The sequence below is a fragment of the Crinia signifera genome, chromosome 3, assembly GCF_055691185.1.
Source record: "Crinia signifera chromosome 3, ASM5569118v1, whole genome shotgun sequence".
Classification (NCBI taxonomy): domain Eukaryota; kingdom Metazoa; phylum Chordata; class Amphibia; order Anura; family Myobatrachidae; genus Crinia; species Crinia signifera.
Window position 1 is genome coordinate 19,561,613 of NC_139219.1, and position 19,892 is coordinate 19,581,504.

Consider the following 19,892-nt stretch of genomic DNA (forward strand, 5'->3'; position numbering starts at 1 on the left):
GCTCACAATGGCGACCCTCCAGTGGCCGGCGCCCAAGGCAAATGCCTAAGGGCGAGATTATCTAATATTCGCCGCTCAGCTCCGCCCCCCTTCGCCTCTCTACGCATACATAATTATTGCATATGCTGTAACATATGCGATAATTATGGCAAAGGACAGCTCTTGCGTTAAGAGCTGTCCTTTGCGGTGAGAGTCGCCGGGTCCCAGCAGGTCCCGGCGGCTCCCCCCTCCCTCCCACACCCGGTGCTGCTGCTGCGCCGGGCTCTCCTCCTCCCGGCACCCGGAAGAGGATCAGTGCAGAGAGGAGGTCACAGGTACGGGCAGCACAGCTCTGTGCTGCCCGGACACAGGTGAGGGGGCGATGCGGGGCGGCGGGGGTCCGTGCGGGGCGGCGGTGGGTTCGCGTTAGAAGCCCATTGGCTTCTATGGAGCATCGCCAGGTTTTTCTGGCGATGCCCCCCTCCGCAGTAACCCGGCGGGGGATGCTTAGAGCATCCCGAAATGCGGTAAAACCCCGATAACGGGGTTTTTACCGCATTTTTACCTTAGAGAATCTCCCCCTAAAGCTGCCTAGTGGTGGCGCCGGTCCTGGATGTATCACAACTTAAATACAGGGCATATTTTTTTCCAGGCCCATGAATCAGTACAGCTGACCTCCAGGGTTTATTAGATGAGGAAAGGACTACCTCTGCGGAGACAATGATTACATGTCCGAGCTCTGCAGATAAGACAGTAGTCCCTGACTCCCTGCATCCGTCCTTCCCCGATTATAGCAGGGCAATCCCAGTTGAGCATTCTCTCCCACCATCAAGATTGGGCTGTTTGCATTGTTCTGATCTGCCTGGCAGTTTGGGGGGGTAGATCCCTGAGTGGTGGGGATTGAATGCAGGCGTCAGTGTGGTGGTGACTTGCGCTAGACCTGCATCACTTGGGGGAGTGGCTATACCATCTGGGGGTGTGGTTATGTATCTCCAGCCTCTGCGATCCAGTCCTGGCCACATGACAGTACCTGCTGCATTGCTATTGGCTACTCACTATTATTCTCAGGGGTTTATTTACTAAGATAGGATGCTGCTCTGGGTAACCAATTACATTCTGTTATCGTCTAGAAAGTAGATTCTTATTGGTTGCCCATAACAACATCCCATCATTGTAAATTAACCCCTCACTGTGCTGCAAATCCATTCGCAAATCACTCGCCAACGAATGATTTCTCCACTATGCGCAGTCTGTGCGTAACCCAGACTCTGCTCAGCCTGTGTGATAGAATCAGGCTGATGGGGGGGGATGGGGGCGGAGCTGAAGTCACACACCCTCCCCGATAACAGCTGGGCATGCCTCTGTGTTTCCTGACACTCCCAGAAACGGTCCGGGTGCCACATGCCGACTTCCTGTCAATCAACTTGCGAACCAACCAGAAAAGACGCTGGATTCTTTCACCGAATGGCCTTGCGCATGCACGTTACGTTCCGTACCCATGTGCAGTCCTACGATAATCTCCCGACTTTGCAAAATCGCAGCGCTGCGATCAGCTCTGAATGACCCCCATAGTTGTATACAGTAACTGAAATCGTTGTATTATAGTGTGAGACAACATTTCGATGAATTGCCTGATATTAAACACGTAGAGAAACCCTAGCTGGTTATTTACGGTCCTGTAATAATGCTGGAGAGCGGGCAGAGGCATCCCCCAGTGACATGTGCATTAGAGAAAAGTTATATTGGGTACATGTCTATGCCAGCATAAGACGCGCAGTGCAGCTCCACACAAGGCCTGGTCTGAGGGGTTAATAGAGAGGAGATCGTCAGCGCCGTTCTGATCTCAGTCCTGCTTTCATGTCGGCGAGAGGGAGAAGCACCTGAAGATCTCAGAACAAAACACCCCGCCAGCCACCCATCTCCAAAGGCAGAGACATTAAACAGAGCGATGGAAGTCGGCCCAGGGGTCCCTCCTGTCACATGGACCTCTCCACTTTGAGGACAGTACAAGTGAATCTTTATACGCCACCACCTGCTTCTCGGGGCCAGAATACACAATTTTCCTTTTGTAGGCCAATTAAAAACATGCCCTGGGTTCCTCTCTCCCTTTGGCTCGTTCCCAGACTGTTACTTTGGCTCGTTTTCAGTTGTATGTAAACGCCAAACAGGAATCTGTAATTTTATTTAGATTTATTTTCTGGATGCAGCCAGACTCTGAGCAGCTCTCCTACCCTCTGTGACTCAGAGATGGTGAAGTCATTCACCCCTTATGTGCTGGGGTGTAGGTGACGGTTGGCATTAGGGGGTGATTCAGGTGGGTTTGCAAAAACCAAACTCCTTCTTTAATGAACAAAACCATGCTGCACTGCAGAGAGAGGGCGAAGACTTTGTAGTCTATGTTTCTTATCGAGTTTGCTTATATAAGGGAAATCGAACACATTCCATTTCGATTTAATCCCGATTCCCAGCAAGACTATATAGTACAGATCTGTACTATATAGTCTAAATTGAGTGTACATCTGGATCGAATTGGGATTGAATAGAAAGTACATTGCACCATGTGTACACTACTTTGGTTTGGGTGGGGTGTGTTCAAACTAAAATCTAAATTGCGGTTGTACGAACAAATCAGTATTTACCCTGCACAGAAACCAAAAAACTCCCCAAATCTAACTCTCTCTGCACATGTTACATCTGCCCCACCTGCAGTGCACATGGTTTTGTCCATCTGTAAAACTTGCAACCTTGCTTACCTATCTGAATCAGGCCCATAGGGCGGGATTCTCTAACAACCAGCGCAGCACTTCGCCGGCACTCGCAGAGTTAAAACCGCATATGCGGTAACATATGCGATTATTAACGCCAAGGCGATGGCCGGCGATGTGCAGCGGGTCCCCCCTCCCTCCCTGCACCCTCAGCCGGCTGTGTGAGGGCTCCGTTTCCTCCTCCCTGCACCTGGAAGCTGTGCAGGGAGGACAAGATCACCGGTCCGGGCAGCACAGCAGGAGGCTGCCCGGACACAGGTGAGGGAGGGCAGCGCGGATTGGCGGGGGGTGCGCGGGGGATGCGAAGGGAAGCCCATAGGCTTCCATGGGGTTACGCCATATAGAACTGGCGTAACCCCCAGCAGCAAAGCCCCGGCGGTGGGGCTTTGCTGCATATGGAAATGCTGTAAAACCCCCGAAAACTGGGTTTTTACGGCATTTTCAGTTTGGTCCCATAGTGTGTATGCAGCATTAGTCCCAATTTTAAAAAAGTGTTTCACTGGAAAAAGGTGGGATTCGTTGGTAAAGGGAGTCAGGGCTCTGTCCATTGCTGGTGCAGTCTAATGTGTCTTTCTTTCCTAAAACAAGAAGGCAGCAATACCATGTGCGGAATCAGAGGCTGTGGGCCTGTACTCGCTTCCACTGCTGTGCACGGTACAACCAATAAGCGCACTGAGCGAACACATGAAATAAAGGTCTGTTATATTATCTGTTTCTGCAGTGTCTTTCCCCCATATAATGCAGATTGTGTGCATATGCTGTAATCTACAATAGGTTCACGGTGACCCTGGGGAGGGGGAGGCTGACAGGCGAGAGATGACACGAGGGGAGCGCTGCGCACAAAGCAGGTTTTCAAGATGACAGCAGGAGAAAGACAAATTCAATTTACTTTATGAAGAGACGTGTGAGGAGCGAGCACTTGTAATGTCACAACTGTGCGCTTGTGTAACCTAACGAGGCCCTGTCTGACTCCTCAGAACCAGGGGAGACAGAGGAGAGTGAGAGTAGGGAAGGGGGGGTTGTGAGGGGGGCGAGCATAGGCCAGAATATCACATTACTGTTAGCTTGTGTTGCATTAGGGGTGACAGTACATTTACTGAGATCTTTTGCAGATGGGCTGTTGCCCCTAGCAACCAATCTGATTCTATCCATTATCTTCTAGATTCGGTGCTAAATAATTAAAAGTAGAATCTGATTGGTCAACATCCTGTCTTCAATAGAACTCCCTTCTTAGTAAATTACCCCATATATATACTGTATACAAGACTAACTACTCCTCACCTCTGTGATGTAAGTACTGCAAGTGACCACTAGTAGTTTTGGTTTTATCCCTTTAAAAGCGTTCGACTCACCCATGGGGGGGCAAAGCATGCCACACCATCAGTGCCGGATTAGAGGTGTTGGGGTACTTATTTCCTAGCACGGCGCCCACGATTTTGATTGTATAGATCGGGTCGGAAAAATCGCGTTGATTGCATCGCATGCCAATCAAATCGCATTCGATGCAATCGACCCGATTTTTACATTGGAATCAATGTAAAATGGTCCCTGAGACCCGATTTTAATAGAAACCCCCCCTCATGTTTTAAATGCCCCCCCATTGTTAACGCCACCCCACTATTGACGCCAACCCGAAGCGTGGTGAGCGCAGCGAGCCCGCGAGGGGCGGCAGTACACGATCTCCGACCTTTTCATACCCCCACTATCCACGTCGGCGTGGAGATGATTTTATAAAAAGTGGCAAGCACAGCGAGGGGACGCACATAACTTCACAGGTATACGCATTCCCTTGCAGTGGACCCCCGCTGCGCTCGCCGCGCTTCGGGCTCGGTGGTTCGCTGCGCTCGACACACTTTATAAAATCAACTCCACGCCGACGTGGATAGTGGGGGTATGAAAAGGTCGGAGGACGCGTACCGCCGCCCCTCGTGGGCTCGCTGCTCTCGCCACGCTTCGGGTTGATGTCAATAGTGGGGTGGTGTTAACAATGGGGGGGGGGGGGCATTAACCATACTTTATAACCATACTCAATGAGAAATTGGCCATATTGGCCCATTTCCCATTATCCCCTATGTAAAATCGCGTTGATCGCATCAAGGCCCATTATAATGGGCCGCGACTGACGCGATCAACCCGATTTTGACTTGAAAAATAATTCAACATTATTCTCTATGGGAAAATCGCGTTGATCACGTCGGTCGCATTATAATGGGCCGCGATGGACGCGATCAACGCGATTTTCGCTTTCACCGGCAAATTAGCAGGTAATTGACAGAAAATTGGCTCCATCGCGTTGATTGTATGCCTTAAGTACCTTACACTTAAGGCATACAATCAATGAGATGGGCGCCGTGCTAGGAAATAAGTACCAGTGTTGGACACACACACACTCTCAAACATACCTAGATGGCTGGCTCCACACTCTTTTGCATCAAAGAATGGAGGCTCACAGTCATAGGGGGTTATTCTGGTTGGTCGCTGCTTCGTTCGCAGTGCTGTGTAATTTTTAGCCCACCTGCCGTTTGCATATGCCGCTGCCTTCCATTCGCAGGGCGAATTCCGCCACACGACTGCGCATTAATGTTTAGCTTAAAAGCCTATTCTCTCGAGGAGAACACGGCGGGCAGCTGACATTCGGTGGTCAGCTGCCCACCCCTGGCGCCCATGTCACTGGGTATTTACCATGGGATCGCCCATCATTTTCATGGGAACACCCACGAAACGCTGGGCATTACCATTGGTGCAAATACCCACTGCCTCCCCACTCCCCCCGCACGCAGCCGCGCATGCATATGTCCAGAAATACGCATGCGCACAAGAGAAATATCGTCCCGAATCAATCCGAATATCCTCCATAATCTTGCGTGATTTCACTTTCCCAATCTGACTGATTACACGGTGGCGATCCTGTTATCGTACAACTAAGGCGCCAGAGGGGAGTGCACACTCTGTGCTGGGGCTCCCTACTGTGTGGGGGGCCCTGGGATGACCACCCATGTCACCCCTTCCTTTATCCCTCCCTGCCTTCCTTCGCATGTCAGACTTAGGGCGGGATGCTCTAAACCAAAAACGCAGGAAAACACCCTTTATCGGGTTTGTACCACATTGTTGTATGCAGCAAAGACCCTCCGTCGGGGCACCGCTGCAGAGGGAATCACCAGATTTGCTGGCGCTACCCTATATAAGCCTATGGGCTTCTCTCTGCAACGCTGTCAGAGGGATCCATCACAGATCCCTCCCAACATGCCCCAAATGCGCAGAGAGACTCCCAGGTCTCAGGCCCGGAAGTCCAGTGATGGCGCGACATCACAAAGGACAACTGATATCAGTAGAGCGGTCCTATGCATTGCTAATCACATATGTTAGTGCATGTGTGATTATTATGAATGCGGTAGCCGGCAGAGGGGGCGTGGCTGTTAGAACATCCCGCCCACGGAATGCAATATGACCTTTCCATAGCAGTGCACACAGACCGTCCAAGGTAACACATAATACAGGGTAATATTTATTAAGGTCCATCTGATTGATATTATGCATTCGTAATGTCCACGCTGAGAGTTAATGAAACTCGAAATTGCATGTCTCTAGACTGAAGAGCTTACAGTCTATGGGGGGGGGGGTTTGGAAGAACTGTGATTTCTATCCATCCTGATTCCCACCGCTTGCCCTCTGCCCGTTTCACCATTCAGCACAGTCCTCCAGCAAAAATCAATGAGCGCCTGCAATTGTTTAATGATGTGCCATATTAATGCGTATTCTGAGTAATAAGCAATTAATAGACACAGCTTGTAATTATTAATCAGCTATTTCTATTTAAAGATGCTTTTTACAATGTGGAAGAGGCACAACGTATCTCAATGTCACAGGCAGCTAAAGGACGCGGCACTGCGGCAATCTGATCTGGAATTGATGTCCTTGTATTTCATGTAGCCGCTAACTTAGTTGTGTCCATTTCTTGTCATTGCTGCTTCACAGCAGAGCAGAGAACTACAGCACAGTCATGTCCTATTGATTCCCGTTTCGTGGGAGGGGCTAAGCCAACATGTAGTCAGTCTGAACATCGGATTGGTAAAAACTTTGCAGGGAAATTAAACGAGCATGAAACTTTTAGATTTGGGGTGTCAACTCCATTAATTAATATCCAACCTAATTAAGAAATATGGTTACATATAAAACAAATATTTAAATAATGTGAAAATCTAAAAATAGTAACCACTGAAAATAAGACTTAAGCTCTGTACACACACTTCCATTTGCTTTAGAATCGATGTTAGATTCGATTTTCTATTAGATCTGGCATTAGATCTTCCCATTCAATTTGGCATTAGATCTGTACTTTTGCATTAGATATCGATTTCGATATCGAATTTGATTTACATTCATGGTAGATTGTACACATTCGATTTACTGGATCGAATTCGATATTTCCTTGGCTGAACAGTCTATTTTTTTTTTTTAAATTTTTAGAAAACGGGAGCGTGCATCGAATCGAATGCAGATCGAAAGTGTCCTAAAAACCATTCGATGTAGATTCAACTGTGCTTCTATAAGCGTACATCCCCAGTGTGAGAGCGAGAAGCAGGCGGTCTCTAGCGTACATCCCCAGTGTGAGAGAGAGCGAGAAGCAGGCGGTCTCTAGCATACATCCCCAGTGTGAGAGCGAGAAGCAGGCGGTCTCTAGCGTACATCCCCAGTGTGAGAGAGAGCGAGAAGCAGGCGGTCTCTAGCGTACATCCCCAGTGTGAGAGAGCGAGAAGCAGGCGGTCTCTAGTGTACATCCCCAGTGTGAGAGAGCGAGAAGCAGGTGGTCTTTAGCGAACATCTCCAGTGTGAGAGAGCGAGAAGCAGGTGGTCTCTAGCGTACATCCCCAGTGTGAGAGAAGCAGGCGGTCTCTAGCGTACATCCCCAGTGTGAGAGAGAGAGAAGCAGGTGGTCTCTAGCATACATCCCCAGTGTGAGAGAGCGAGAAGCAGGTGGTCTCTAGCGTACATCCCCAGTGTGAGAGAAGCAGGCGGTCTCTAGCGTACATCCCCAGTGTGAGAGAAGCAGGCGGTCTCTAGCGTCCATCCCCAGTGTGAGAGAAGCAGGCGGTCTCTAGCATACATCCCCAGTGTGAGAGAGCGTGAAGCAGGCGGTCTCTAGCGTACATCACAGTGTGAGAGAGAGAGAAGCAGGCGGTCTCTAGCGTACATCCCCAGTGTGAGAGAAGCAGGCGGTCTCTAGCGTCCATCCCCAGTGTGAGAGAGCGAGAAGCAGGCGGTCTCTATCGTACATCCCCAGTGTGTGAGAGAGAAGCAGGCGGTCTCTAGTGTACATCCCCAGTGTGAGAGAGAGAAGCAGGTGGTCTCTAGTGTTCATCCCCAGTGTGAGAGAGAGAGAAGCAGGCGGTCTCTAGCATACATCCCCAGTGTGAAAGAGAGAAGCAGGCGGTCTCTAGCGTACATCCCCAGTGTGAGAGAGCGAGAAGCAGGCGGTCTCTAGCGTACATCCCCAGTGTGAGAGAGCGAGAAGCAGGCGGTCTCTAGCGTACATCCCCAGTGTGAGAGAGAGAGAAGCAGGCGGTCTCTAGCGTACATCCCCAGTGTGAGAGAGAGAGAAGCAGGCGGTCTCTAGTGTACATACCCAGTGTGAGAGAGAGAAGCAGGCGGTCTCTAGCGTACATCCCCAGTGTGAGAGAGAGAAGCAGGCGGTCTCTAGCGTACATCCCCAGTGTGAGAGAAGCAGGCGGTCTCTAGCGTACATCCCCAGTGTGAGAGAGAGTAGCAGGCGGTCTCTAGCGTCCATCCCCAGTGTGAGAGAGCGAGAAGCAGGCGGTCTCTAGCGTCCATCCCCAGTGTGAGAGAAGCAGGCGGTCTCTAGCATACATCCCCAGTGTGAGAGAAGCAGGCGGTCTCTAGCGTACATCCCCAGTGTGAGAGAGAGAGAAGCAGGCGGTCTCTAGCGTACATCCCCAGTGTGAGAGAGAGAAGCAGGCGGTCTCTAGTGTACATCCCCAGTGTGAGAGAGAGAGAAGCAGGCGGTCTCTAGCATCCATCCCCAGTGTGAGAGAGAGAGAAGCAGGCGGTCTCTAGCGTACATCCCCAGTGTGAGAGAGAGAAGCAGGCGCTCTCTAGCATACATCCCCAGTGTGAGAGAGAAGCAGGCGGTCTCTAGCGTACATCCCAGTGTGAGAGAGAGAAGCAGGCGGTCTCTAGCGTACATCCCCAGTGTGAGAGAGAAGCAGGCGGTCTCTAGCGTACATCCCCAGTGTGAGAGAGCGAGAAGCAGGCAGTCTCTATCGTACATCCCCAGTGTGAGAGAGAAGCAGGCGGTCTCTAGCGTACATCCCAGTGTGAGAGAGAGAAGCAGGCGGTCTCTAGCGTACATCCCCAGTGTGAGAGAGAAGCAGGCGGTCTCTAGCGTACATCCCCAGTGTGAGAGAGCGAGAAGCAGGCGGTCTCTAGCGTACATCCCCAGTGTGAGAGAGAGAAGCAGGCGGTCTCTAGCGTACATCCCCAGTGTGAGAGAGAGAAGCAGGCGGTCTCTAGTGTACATCCCCAGTGTGAGAGAGAGAGAAGCAGGCGGTCTCTAGCATCCATCCCCAGTGTGAGAGAGAGAGAAGCAGGCGGTCTCTAGCGTACATCCCCAGTGTGAGAGAGAGAAGCAGGCGCTCTCTAGCATACATCCCCAGTGTGAGAGAGAAGCAGGCGGTCTCTAGCGTACATCCCAGTGTGAGAGAGAGAAGCAGGCGGTCTCTAGCGTACATCCCCAGTGTGAGAGAGAAGCAGGCGGTCTCTAGCGTACATCCCCAGTGTGAGAGAGCGAGAAGCAGGCAGTCTCTATCGTACATCCCCAGTGTGAGAGAGAAGCAGGCGGTCTCTAGCGTACATCCCAGTGTGAGAGAGAGAAGCAGGCGGTCTCTAGCGTACATCCCCAGTGTGAGAGAGAAGCAGGCGGTCTCTAGCGTACATCCCCAGTGTGAGAGAGCGAGAAGCAGGCAGTCTCTATCGTACATCCCCAGTGTGAGAGCGAGAAGCAGGCGGTCTCTAGCGTACATCCCCAGTGTGAGAGAGCGAGAAGCAGGCAGTCTCTATCGTACATCCCCAGTGTGAGAGAGAGAAGCAGACGGTCTCTAGCGTCCATCCCCAGTGTGAGAGCGAGAAGCAGGCTGTCTCAAGCGTACATCCCCAGTGTGAGAGAGCGAGAAGCAGGCGGTCTCTAGCGTACATCCCCAGTGTGAGAGCGAGAAGCAGGCTGTCTCTAGCGTACATCCCCAGTGTGAGAGAAGCAGGCGGTCTCTAGCATCCATCCCCAGTGTGAGAGAGTGAGAAGCAGGCGGTCTCTAGCGTACATCCCCAGTGTGAGAGAGAGAAGCAGGCGGTCTCTACCGTACATCCCCAGTGTGAGAGAGAAGCAGGCGGTCTCTAGCGTACATCCCAGTGTTAGAGAGAGAAGCAGGCGGTCTCTAGCGTACATCCCCAGTGTGAGAGAGAGAAGCAGGCGGTCTCTAGCGTACATCCCCAGTGTGAGAGAGAAGCAGGCGGTCTCTAGCGTACATCCCAGTGTGAGAGAACCAGGTAGGTTTTTTGTTTTATTATACTCTCCTGTCACCTTGAGTTATTGTGTCGCTGGTTTGGCCATTATTTGCTATTACTTTTTATATTTGGGAATATCAGTGTCGTTTTGTTGCCTGAGTAAAACATTCTGTATTCCTGGCTTGCTGTGTAATAATTTACTGGATACATTTGAGATATTTGTACCTGTTATTTTGTTTCTGTTGCAGGAACTGGTCTGTGATGGAGATTGATCATCAGTTGTACACAGAGACCCATACTCCGTTTGGGGTTTCTGTTTTATGCCAGAGTATCTTTAGATTTATAAAGAATATACCGTATTTATCAGAATACTAGCTGACCCGCCCGGCGTTGCCCGGGAAAACCTTGGGGTTTCTTTATTTCCAAAATTGCTGAAAAATGTCATCTTACAGTATGCTGTGACAAAGACCTAAGATTGTAATTTGTTATAGATTCCACCATAATGTTAGAATGTGTTTGCATTGAAGCTCAATGACGGCAATGAAATCAGGTGTGGTGTTGTTGTTTGAAACACAACGCTCCTGAGTTGAAAACTTGTATGTGTTGATGAATTCCACATCCACTCCTGAGATTTAGCACCTACTGTATGACATATCCTCCAACATCTGAGGGTCAGAAATCGGTACAAAATCAGAAAGGGACATGTCCACACCTCAATTTCTATACTTTCAATGGTACAGTTTCTAGGGTGTGTAATTACAGGCGCTGAGTGCGAAGGGTCCGGGGTGGGCGTTACTTACCCCGCCATAATTAATTAAAAATTCACTGCTCCCTGCCACTGCCACTCCCCTCACCGAACCTGCCTGCAGCAGTCTCTGAGGTCTGGGGATCTGTAAAGCACATGCACCAAACAGTGGGGCAGCCCCTGAGTGTGGGAGCAGGTCCGCGGGCCTGGCCACATGATGTCATGACGCGACGCACACTATCCGCACCACTGTAATGCACCACTGGGAATGGGTGCAATGGGCCAAATTGTTCCCAACACCCGCCGGGCCAATCCACTGATCCAGCCATCAGAATCATCAATGGATGCATTGATAAGGTTTGGAGTTTAAGAAGTTGAAGAATAAGACTGAGAAAAAGCATTGCCATGTTACAAAGTGTACAATTTACTCAATAAATCGTGAAAAAAATGTAAGTGTACATAGAAGTACAATCAAGAAATAAAAGTAGGATTAAAAAATAAGTTCTGATTCAAACTGATAATTGTTTGGAGGGGGTGGGTTGTGAAACAAATCTATAGGTGAGGGTATGGATATTGTTGGCATAATTGGTGTTTGTTACACCTACAGGGGGCCCTTAATTGATGGGATTTTCACTACAGTGTCTCGGTCACAGTGTCACCATTGGGGGATTCCCAATTGGGATTCAGGTGGTCTTTTAGGGACCCTTTACAATCCTGTAGGTCTCTTCACCTTGAGCTTACAGTCTCCCTTAATGATAGTCAATCAATGAGGGAGACCGTAGGCTCCAGGAGAAGAGACCAACGGGATTGTAAAGGGGTCCCTAAAAGACCACCTGAACCCCAATTGGAAATCCCCCTACGGTGACACTGTAGTGAGAATTTCTCATCAACTGGGGCCCCCCTGTAGGTGTACCAAACACCAATTATGCCCACAATATCCATACCCCCTCCACCTATAGATTTGTTTCGCAACCGACCGCCATCCAAACAGTTATCAGTTTGATTCAGAATTTATTTTTTAATCTTACTTTCATTTCTTGATTGTACTGTACTTCTATGTACACATATTTTTTTCACGTCTTATTCTTCAACTTCTTACACTCATAACATTCAAACAAATGCATGCAGCGCTCATGCCCATCGACTAAACATTATCTATGAACCAAAAGAGTCTGGGAAACCCTTAAGGCAGAGCAGTGCCTGATATCCAACTGACTAACAGGGTGAGTGCAGTGAAGCCACTTTGTATTGATCAATGGGTGCATTGGCCAGGACAAAGATTTCTCAGTGCAACTGGCCGGGGAGCGTAGTGACAGGCTGGAGGACTGGAGAAACGGATATGGGGAACAAAGTATAAACGGTACATTAGGTACAGTTTTTATTTGCCAGGACAGACGGTTAAATAAACGGCAAATTATTTTTTATGTGTTCTGTGTGTTTGTGTGTTGTACTGTTTTTGTGTGTGTGTTGTAGTGTATGTGGTTGTGTGTGTTGTATTGTATGTATCTGTCCAATGCGTAAGTGTGTGAGGTGTGCTACGTATATACAATATGTGTGTGTTGTGTCTTTGTGTATCTGTGCAATGTTTAAGTGTGTGTTTTGTGTGTGTCATACTGTTTTTTGGGTGTGTGTGGTGAATGTGGGTGTGTGTTGTGCTGTTAGAGGTATGTTATGTGTGTGTGTTGTGTGTATCTGCCCTATGTGTTAGTGCGTAAGGTGTGCTATGTATAAATCTGTGTGTGTGTAGTGTGCTGTGTGTATCTGTGCAATGTTTAAGTGTGTGTTTTGTGTATTGTACTGTTTTTGGGTGTGTGTTGTAGTGAATGTGGGTGTGTGTTGTACTGTGAGTGTTGTGTTGTGTGTATCTGCCGAATGTGTAAGTTTGTGATGTGTGCTACGTATAAATGTGTGTGTAGTGTGCTTTGCGTATCCTGGCAATGTTTAAGTGTGTGTGTTCTGTGTGTTTGTTGTACTGTTTTTGGGTGTGTGTTGTAGTGTGTATGGATTTGTATTGTACTGCATGTGGTGTGTTGTGTGTCTGTGTATCTGTACAATGTGTCAGTGTGTGAGGTGCTCTACGTATAAATGTGTGTGTTGTGTGCTATGTGTGCGTATGCGGTGTACTGTGTGTGTGTGTGTGCATGTACAATGTGTGTGTGTGTGTGTGTGTTGTGTGGTCTATGTATATCCTCAATTATTTCCTAATTGTTTAAAGCCTTCACCATAATGTTAGAATGTGTCATTCATACTCAATGACAGCAATGAAATTGTGGAGTTGTTCCGTCGCAAACGGTTTCCCAGATCATCGATCTTTTCCCCAGAACATCAATGAAGGAAAATTACAACTTGGTGTTTTTTAAATTTCTAAGTGAAATTTCCCAAAAACGGCTTCGAGGTGCACACCACCGGGTCCAGAGGTATCTTGTTGCTGAATTTGGTGTCTCTAAGTGCCACGGTGTGTCCGCAATGCGTCGGACACGCACACACACACACACGCAAACAGATTCTTCAACTTATTATATAGATATTACTGAAACTATTTGTCAGGCTTTAGGAAATTGCACCCTCTATTATTCACTACAGAGGCAATATCATAGAATGTGTAGCATTGTGGGAAGTACAATGACAAATACTCCGCAAAGAAAAATGAAACTGAAAATATTTCCAATTTAACAAACTATTTTGTAGTGTATGTCTAACTTTGTATTTCCATAGATTTGTTCTTTTTTTTTATCAATTTTGGCAGATGATTATTTATGTATACCTTTTCCTTACCTTCCTAAAGATTTTTTTTTTCAGATTTACATTAAAAAGACTAATGTGATGCTTCAACCAGGCAAAGGGTTTTTAGGCAGGGACGGAACTAGCAGAGACAATGGAGTCAGTTGCCACTGGGCACCAGCCCTGAATGGGGCACCTTTCTCCATTGTTCCTGCCAGCTTCCAGCCCAGGTCCCCGGCAATGGCTGCTTGCAGACTGTGGTCTCATTAATAGTGGCAGCGAGCTCTACCGGCACACAGTGAGGTCTTTACTCCTGCTGCGTCAGCCAGTGCAGTTCTGCCTTCATCAGCTTTTCTTGCCTCCCCTCCTAGCAGTCCAGGCAGAAGCTCTGCCTCCGAGTTGAGGAAGGAGGGGAGTAGCTAAAGGCATGGAGCAAGTTGAACTCACCATAATGGGGTCTCTGGGACATGTTTCCTGAGCCACCCCTCCTTCAAGAGACCATCCTTCACAATCAGAACAGACATAGGTTGCAGTGTCCCAGCAAGAGACAGGGCTACCCAGGGGAGTGCATAGTCCTGATTCAGGCATGGGTAGGTCCAGGGCTATTTTTGTGCAGGCTCCAGCAGGAACTGTGGCCCTTATTCTAGTTCACTCTTTCTGACAAAATATTTTTTAGATGGACAAAACCATGTGCTCTGCAGGTGAGGCAGATGTAACTTGTGCAGAGATAATTAGATTTGGGTGGGGTTTTACACCTGCCTCACCTGCAGTGCACATGGTTTTGTCCATCTAAGAAATATTTTGTTAGAAAGAGTGAACTAGAATAAGGGCCACAGTTCCTGCTGGAGCCTGCACAAAAATAGCCCTGGGTAGGTCTAAATTCAAGTGGGCTAAGGGACTTTGTCATGTGACAGGGGAGGAGAGGGGGCGGAGGAAGGAGGAGCAAGGTCAGAACAAGGGACCAAAAGGGACTACGCTCGCCACGCTTCGGGCACAGTGGCTCACTTTGCTCCCCACCTGGTTACTAAAGGGGCAACCAGTGGTGGCGTGGATAGTGAAGGAGCAAGACCCCGGCCTTGCTCCTCCCCCTGGGCGTGAAGGGTCCTTTAGCCCATTAGAATTTAGCAACTACCATTCAATTCAGGCACTGTACTGTCATTCTCAGCTGGCCGTCTGCTGGAAACGTTGAGACCATCATTTCCGACAGCAGGGCCTACTAAATGAGGACAAGTTATATTGAAGGAAAACTGTATGTAGTAAATCGGTGGCCGCCGACATCCAGCAGCTCACGTGTGTGGGCACTGCTACAGTGCCTTGCAAAGAGAGGTCCTCATTTAACCCTTACCTCTCCAGCCTGAGTTCTCCCAAGCTGCCTGTGCAATAAAGCTACAGTTTAAAAAAAAAAATAGTTAAGTCCGCCATTGTTGTTCTAAAGATAAAACAGACCCTGTCACTTTGTACAGCGGTGAAACAATTAAGGCTGACTGTACATTTACGCCATTGTATTCCCCGTTTTTTATTTAGTCTCTCCGCAAATTTTATGTGCTGCAGTCATGGCGACTGCGGCGGTGACTATTTTTAACAATGTGAAATATATTGTTTTATCGCACCTCTGTTTTTTTTTTTCCTCTCCCCGATGCTTATTTTATTGAGGAGCAGAGTGATTTACCGTCTCTGGGGACACCATGTACTGCGATATCTCCTGTAAAATGTATTCAATCCGTAGTGTAGGGCAATTCTATAGGATAATGCTGTGACACAGGGCTATACCTTTCAAGAGAAGATCGATACACTAATGTCCCCACAGGGACCACAGGCTGCTCTGCAAGTCAAATGATAGCACATTAAATGCTTGTGTGGGTCTATTTTTTTGGACTTGTTTTCTACAGCTGAAGTTTCACAAATCAAATCACATAGAACATCTATTTCAGGCAAGGATCAATCAAGTTTAATGAATGTAATGCAGTTGGTAACTGTCCTGCCAACATGTCTCTTTAAAGCTGAACGGACAGACAAAATCGGACATCTGACGCAATAACTTAGATTTCACGCCGTCGTGAAACAAGTGACTTTAGAGATTGACCAGGAGAACGTACGTGAGGCAGCGCTGGACGATGGCGGATTTACAGAGTGATAACAATAACGATGTAGGAATGGATAAAAGCGCCGTATTCTCTGTATCCCGCGCCTGCAGCACTTAGGTCTGGCCGGCCGCCAATCGCTGTACTCACAGTTACACGCCACATTAGCTTCAAGCGTTCAATTCCTGCTAATCTGCATTTGGTTTATCCTAAAGAATGAAATGAGGAAATATTCCGACAACAGCGCACTCAGATCCTGCGTAGGAGAATTGCTCCAGCTTAACCTTAGGCCGGGGACACAGTAATGCGTATGCCCGATGGCACGCTCTTGGGGGTTGCATGCAATATTTTCTGTTTGGCTGTGCTGCACAGCCAATCGGAAGATATTGGGCCTAATTCAGGTTTCTCTCGCTAAGCAGCGGTCGTTCGATGCCCATATACACCGCCCTGGGCATTCCCCTGCTCCGAGCCGATGTCCAACCCTCCCTCCCCTACCCATGCGAACGCATTGGCGAGTGTGATACTCACTGAAAGCATTCGAATTTGGCTTTGTCCAATCAGTAGTTAATCACCCCCCATTGTGTGTGAGGCGGTGCAGATGGTGTCCCATCCTCCAATGAGTACCTGCAGTCTGCTATGATCTGGGGCAAAGGGAAATCGGCTTTCACCACAGACAGGGATGTTGGGGAACTCACCGTCACACCAACAGAGCGCCAGTTTGTGTAAGTGTGCAAACTTCCCAAATGCATAGCTGTGGTGTCAGCCCCTGTTGCAAGTGTACGGTCAGTCAGCAGGCTGTCGGTACATACATCACAGCCAACGCAATATAGGGCCGATTCAGGCCTGATCCCCACCAGAGTGAAATCCCGCCTCTGTGCATGGATGTAAATGGCATCACAGCCGTGCAAAGAGGGAGAAATTCATTCGCAATCACTCACCATTGACCAGGGGCGTAACAGATATTCATAGGCCCCATAGCAAAAGTTTGTAGGGGCCCCTTTTTAGCGACTGATGGTGATAAATGTATGTAAAATATATTAAAATGACAGTAAAAATGGGCCCCCTTCAGCTCTGGGCTCCATAGCAACCGCACCCCTTGCACCTATTGTAGTTACGCCATTAGACCCCCCCTTGGGAAGTGCTGTCTAAGTCTAAACTTGCTCTGTGCTGTGATGGACCTGGGGAGATCGGGCCCGCTGCTGATGTCAGCGTCCCTCCTTTCAATGGCTGGGATCCGCCGGCACTCCCAGAAACCACTGGGGTGCCACCCACAAATGCCGGCTGTCAATCATCCAGCGTACGGCCTACATTCACAGGCTGTCGCCACACGGAGGGTTTGTGCATACGCACTGCGAAACGTGCCCATACGCGGTGCTCCGATATTCAGAAGGGCTGCAAATTTGCATCCCTGCGTTCAGATCTGAATCAGGCCCTATGTCTAAGAACGACATTAATAGACATATTGGGGGAAATTTACTAAATGACATTTGTAAAAAATAGGTGTATTTGTATCCAGAAATACACTTATTTTTGACATTTACTATCCCGAAAATACGGCAATTCATATTCGTATTGATAGCTCATCAATACGACTACGAATTGACGTATTTTTGGGATAGTAAATGTCAAAAATAAGTGTATTTCTGGATACAAATACACCTATATTTTTACAAATTTTCTTTAGTAAATTTCCTCCATTATGTGTACACTCTCGGCAAGAGGCTCACAACATTGGCCAATATACAGTATCTCCAATTGTGTCACCAGCTGTAGATTCGGGGCACTGCGCAGCCAGGTTGGCAGATAAGCAGGCGGTCAAGTCAATGCCGTAATTGCTGACGTTTCCCTCATTTACTCACCTTCACCATCACGTGATCTGATCAAGATGATTAAATCATTCTGGGCTCACTCGCCTATAACAACGGTATCAGACCAGCCGACCAGCCCCTAACTGCCATTTGTCAAACCCAGACTGTAACATTACAGTTAGGAGCCAAATGACTGGTACTTTATTTCTCTCCACTTGACTTAGTAAATAGTCCTTCTTCAGTCACCTCTGCCTACAGTATAACAGGTGGCTCACTTGGTTTGAAATCTGGGAGTGAGATTCCAAACCGGGAAGCCAATCGGAAGATATCGAGATCAGTGGCGTGCAGTAGGGGTGAGGCAGGTGAGGCCTTTCCTTTCATACTAGTGCATGCACCAGGGTTTTAAGTTTATACAGTATATAAAAAATACAAATAATTTATTAAAGATGTCTTATTGTTGTTATTCTAATACATTTTTATAGTCAAAACTCTGGAGTAAAAAGTATATGGCAGGTGAGGCAGTGCCTCGCCTGGCTACCTTTTCTGGGTACTCTTTACCTAGATGGGCGCCCGTCGTGGTGATCGCGGGTACATTTATGTCTGGCCGCGACGCGACCGACGCGATGCCCGCGATTTCCCATTGAAACCCATGTTAAACATGGAAATCGCGTCGGTCGCGTCGCGGCCGTCCATAAATGTACCCGCGATGCCCGCGACGCGATGCACCCGATTTCCCATAGGAATCAATGTTAAATGGCCCGACCGACGCGATTTTACTGTTAAATGCCTCAATGGACCCGATTTGGCCATAGGAATCAATGTTAAATGGGCTACAGAGCCCAAATAGGCACAATTAACCCTTAAATGTCCCCCCAAATTTTTAACGCCACCCCACGATCCACGCCAACCCGAAGCGTGGCGAGCGCAGCGAGCCCGCGAGGGGCGGCGGTACGCATCCTCCGACCTTTTCATGCCCTACTATCCACGTCGGCGTGGAGTTGAGAATAGAATAGTGTGGCGAGCGCAGCGAGCCCCGCGAGGGGACGCGGATTCCTTCACAGTTATACGCGTCCCCTCGCGGGCTTCACAGGTGTCCGTGGCGACGCGGACACCTGTGAAGCCCGCGAGGGGACGCGTTTACCTGTGAAGGTATCCGCGTCCCCTCGCGGGGCTCGGTGGCTCGCTGCGCTCGCCACACTGTTCTATTCTCAACTCCACGCCGACGTGAATAGTAGGGCATGAAAAGGTCGGAGGACGCGTACCGCCGCCCCTCGCGGGCTCGCTGCGCTCGCCACGCTTCGGGTTGGCGTGGATCGTGGGGTGGCGTTAAAAATTTGGGGGGACATTTAAGGGTTAATTGTGCCTATTTGGGCTCTGTAGCCCATTTAACATTGATTCCTATGGCCAAATCGCGGGCATTGAGGCATTTTACATGAAAATCGCGCTCAATCAGCCTTTTTAACATTGTTCCCTATGGGAAAATCGCGGTCATCGCGGGTAGCAGATTTTTATGTACCCGCGATTTACCCGCGATGCCCGCGATGACCGCGATTTTTACCCCCGACGCCCGCGTTTCCAATCGCTGGCGCCCTTCTAGGTAAAGAGTACCCTTTTCTGCACAACTCTTTTAAAAACTCAGTGAATCTCCAGCGACATATTGTGCTTCACCTGTGTATAATGCTCAAATGTATCCCTTGGCTCATACAGTATATTGTATAAAAATCTGTCTCTGGTACTAGTCAGGGACTTCTCAGCCATTTACCTCACCGCACATCCCTGATCAAAATCATCTGCTATAGAGGTTATATCATGAAGGTGGGAGTAAAGAAGTTGCTCATAAGAGTAAGATTCTACCAGTGGCGTAACTAAGTTTTGGGTGCCCCCCCGCCGTTAGGGGGGGGGCGCCCCCCCCCCGCCGCCGCCCCGCCAAGCACCCCCAATCCCCCGCCGCCCCGCCGCCCATGCAAACCCCCCCCCCCCCAATCCCCTGCAGCCTTACCAATCGCGCTGGTCCCGGCGGCTCCGTTCTTCTGCTGAGGACCACCACAAAATGGCCGCCCCCATACAGCAGACAGTTTCAGAGAACTGTGTGCTATATGGGGGCGGCCATTTTGTGGTGGTCCTCAGCAGAAGAACGGAGCCGCCGGGACCAGCGAGATAGGTAAGTCTGCGGGGGATTGGGGGGGGGGATGTAACTATAGCACCGCAGCCCCCGGCGCCCCCACATGCACAGCGCCCCCCCCCCCCCCTTCCCCCGCGGTGGCGGGGGCTGCGGTGC